At 40.6% G+C, this 4414-nt stretch overlaps 1 pseudogene; it reads right to left on the bottom strand.

Moving 5' to 3' along the window:
• Positions 1-281: 281 nt before the first annotated feature.
• On the bottom strand, positions 282-1608 carry LOC119570563 (annotated as a pseudogene).
• Between the last annotated feature and the right edge of the window lie 2806 nt (positions 1609-4414).

Genomic DNA, 4414 nt, shown 5'->3' with positions numbered 1-4414 from the left:
GGAGGTGGATAGTAGACAGGGTTTGGTGAAGGGACAGAAACGAAAAGTGGGAAGGAAAAAAAGACCATGCAAATTAAGTTGAGTCGAGGGCTGAGTCCCAGGAAGAAACATTATATGCAAAGTTCTATCGTACTAGTGTAATATCTAATGCTAGAAGGGGGGCCGCCCAAAATCCGCACTGAAAAACACAGAATTCCCTACGTATTTACAGCAGTGGTGTGTACACCAACATGCGCGGTGACCCTAGGACCTGCGAAGATCCCTTTGATCGGTCCTACGCTCTAGCCGTATATACTTGGAAGCATTCTTGGTCTTCCCATGGGGGGCGTTGGGGGCAGTACCCCCAGGGGGTTGGGTACAGGTGTTGCAGACCTATACACGAACCCCGATGACCACGCCACATAAGTCCGTCCCTGCGCTCTTTCTTGGTGCCCCTGCCGGAAATTCGTGGAGGATTTTGATTTCCAGGAGGGGTTGGAGTGGCATCTCCTTAGGAGTTGCAGCTCGCTGTTTGATTACTTTAGTTGAACTAATTTATCTTTCACATTTATCCGCGCAATACCCCTGAGAACATACAAGGCCTTCCTTATCGGGCTATATTTGCGGAGGATGGTGATGGGGTCTCACGCAGAGGCCGAAAGAATGCAACCGATACCACTACTGTCGTAAATCGACAGATTGTCCCACCAAAGTGTTCGGCATTTTCCCAGTAATAGACATGAATCAATGCAATACATGGTACTCTTGAAAGTGCCGATGAGTGCTTGAAATTAGAAGACTATTCTAACCATCAGACAGAAAAAGAGGAAAGCTAAACAACTTGATACTGTCTTCCCTCTTTTCTTCCGAGCCTTTCTTTGCGTGGTATTACTGAGAGCGCGCCGTAGCGGTCCAGCAGCTGAGCCACTCAGCGTCTCGCTGACAGGAGGTCGGCCATGTGCCCGTACAGGTCCTTCCAGCCAGGGCACACGGTGTAGTAGGAAAAATACTCCTTCCCCTGGTGCCCTGACAGAATTATTCCTGCGGGAAAATTTCAGGAAAGAAAAACATGAAAAACAAACAAACAGGTCTTAACTCCCACTTATGAGTGCCCTCTAAGGCATCAGTATTCCAAATACAAACAAGACTACTAAAAAATACTTCTAAAAAAGGTCACAAAACTCTAATTGTGGTCTCAACCCACCTTGCTCAGGGTGCCTTTGGCGGAGAGTTGCCATGGAATACGCCAGAACCTATGTGGCGAATAGAGTTTTGCACAGGTTGATAGCCGAAAGACGTGCTCGCGGGCCCCGCCCGCGGCCGCACGCTGAAGTACAGGACTTTGAACTCCGGCTCAAACTGCCAAGTAAGGCCGCGGCACACCTGGCGACGCAGGAAACGCTAGTTCCAGTTTTATCTTCTCTCCGGAAGATAAAATGAAACTATGCCATCTAAAGCGCTTGCAGTCGATCGATAATCCTTTACGGTGGAACCAATGATGCTAGATACGACTTCCACTTTATACAAATAATTATTAAAATTGAAATGAAACTTACTATTGGCCATGAAGCATGTTACTGGGTCGCATGTCTCCTTTGCTGGTGCTCGCACTGGACACTGAAAGAACATTCGGTAATGCGCGCGCGGCGTGCGCGCACATATATTATATAATAATATATATATAATATATACACATCATATATATATATTATATATATATATAGTATATAATTATATATATATATATAATGTATATATAATTATAGTATATAATTTATATATAAATATATATATAATATACACCATTATATTATATCTATATAGATATATATATATATATATATTACTATATATATGATAATATACACATTTAGATATATATATATATAGGTATATCTTATAATATATATTATATATATATCTCTATATATATATATAATATACACATGATATTAATATTTATATAATATATATAACATATATATCGATTATATATATAGTATATATAACTATATATATAATATCCTCTCGCTTTCCTCCTCCTCCTCCTCCTCTCCTCCTCCTTCTCTTCCTCCCCCTCCTCCTCCTCCTCCTCCTCTTCCTCCTCCTCCCTCCCCCTCCTCCCCCTCCTCCTCCTCCTCCTACAACTACTACTACTACTCTTTTCTTCCTCCTTGAAATTTTCCCCTCCCTCATTCCCCCTCCTACCCCCCCCCCGTCAGAGGGCCAAGTTCGACTTCACCCTCGAGATTGGCTTCTTTTGTTCCTTGACCCTTAGGAATTAGGGGGGGGGAGGGAGAGGGAAGGGAGGGAGGGAGGGAGGGAGGGAAGGGAAGGAGGGAGGGAGGGAGGGAGAGGGAAGGGAAGGAGGGAGAGAGGGAAGGAGGGAGGGAGGGAGGAAGGGAGGGAAGAGGGAAGGGAAGGGAGGGGGGAGGGAGGGAGGTAGGAGGAGTCTTAGGTATAGTAGTGATTTTTTTTTTTATTGTTCATTCCTATTTTCCCGTTTTTTTCTGTTTTCTTTGTACTTACCTTTCTCCTTCTCTTTCCTTATTCCCCTTCTTCGTCATCTCTTTTTTTCTCTCTCTCTTTTTTCATACTCTTCCTCTTTCTCTAGTTTCTCCTCTCTTCCATTCTACCGTGTCCTCTCAAAAAAAAAAAAAAAAAAAAAAAAAAAAATCTTTTTATTGTGCTTTTTCTATTTTTTTCCATTTTTTGTCTCCTGCTTCTCTGCATCTTCCTCTTCTTGTTTTTTTCCAATTCCATTATTGTTATTGTTATGATAATAACAATGATAATAATAATTATTATTATTATTGTTATTATTATTGTTACGATCATTATTATGTCTTTTGTTATCATCACCATTATGCTCTTTTGTTGTTATCATCATCATTTATCGTTGTCTATTTGTCTCTACCTCATCCATCGCTGTCTATGTGTCTCTTTCTCATCCATCGCTGTCTATGTGTCTCTTTCTCATCCATCGCTGTCTATGTGTCTCTTTCTCATCCATCGCTGTCTATGTGTCTCTATCGGAGAATTTCCCAACCCGTCGATCCGGCAATCCTCTCCGTCTCTCGTTAACAGTATTGCTAATTAAAATCATCAAGGTATAATTACCTATCACCTCCACGACCTCAGAAGACCAAGGAACAAAAACACAAGCAAAGAAAACCCATGATGGATGGCTCTTAACGACGCCCATCTCACGTGCAAGTAAAAAAAAAAAAAAAAAAAAAAAAAGGAAGGGTTATAATTACGTTTAATTAGAGGGAAATAATATTGATTTTTCTTGCATTCATCTCGTAGCTTTGCAAGATTTTGCTAGTGTTAAGGATGCTGACGATGATTGATGACGATGATGATGAATGTTATTTCTTTAATTATCATTGTTATTATTACTATTGCAATTATTATCGTAATAACCCTAATTCTTTCTTTTTATTGCTTTCACCATTTCTTTATTCGTCCTCTTATTAGTATTGTTAAAACTGTTATTTTCATGATGATGAAGATGATTGTTATTTTTTTTATCATTGTTATTATTAGTATTGTCGTTATTATAGTAATTACCCTAATCATAATCATTATCATTATTAATGTAGACATCACAGTTATTGTTGCTATGAAAGATGTAAAAATAGCAGTAAGAGTTATAGCAGTAGTATCAGCATTAGAAGTGAACTTTACTGTAATAATAACGATTTTGATAATGAAATGAATGTGCCACTTTTAACATTCGGGGAAGTGAAGGAAGAGGGAAGGGAGAAAGAAAGGAAAAGGGGAGGGAAGGGAAGAGGGAAGAAAGGTTGAAGGAATGGAGGAGGGTAAAGAGATAGAAGAGGAAATGGAGGAGGAGGACGAGAAGAAGAAGAAGAAGTAGAAGATGGAGGAGAAGGAAGAGGAGGAGGAGGAAGAAGAAGAAGAAGAAGAAGAAGAAGACAAGAAGGAGAAGAAAGAAGGGGATAAAAAGTAGAAATAACTATAAAGGGAGGAGTAAATAGAGGAAGAGACAGACGCATCGAAAGGGAGGAAACGACAGATTAAGAACAAAATGATAAAGAGAAAGAGAGAAAATTGAATAAAGAAAGAAAGGAAGGATTGGCGAAAGAACAGAAAAAAAAAGTCCAAAAAAAGCAAATCTCATCCTTAATTAGTCTGTTCATAAGGGTCATAAAGGTGAAATATCGCATGCAAACGGTTCTTAGAGGGAGGGGAAGGGGGAGGGGAAGGGGAGGGGGAGAATGGGAAAAGGGGGGAGGGGAGAGGAAACGGAGGGTGATAAGGGGGGAGGGGGAGTTTTTGATAACGGTGGGGGGTAATTATAGCGAATATAGAAACAGAAAACTGATGATTGTCTCTTCTTTTGCAAATGTGCAGCATGCAAGCCGAGAGAGAGAGAGAGAGAGAGAGGGAGAGAGAGAGAGAGAGAGAG

Source organism: Penaeus monodon, unplaced genomic scaffold (genome assembly GCF_015228065.2).
Source record: "Penaeus monodon isolate SGIC_2016 unplaced genomic scaffold, NSTDA_Pmon_1 PmonScaffold_3162, whole genome shotgun sequence".
NCBI classification, from domain to species: Eukaryota; Metazoa; Arthropoda; class Malacostraca; order Decapoda; family Penaeidae; genus Penaeus; species Penaeus monodon.
This window is presented reverse-complemented; position numbering and strand designations above follow the sequence as displayed.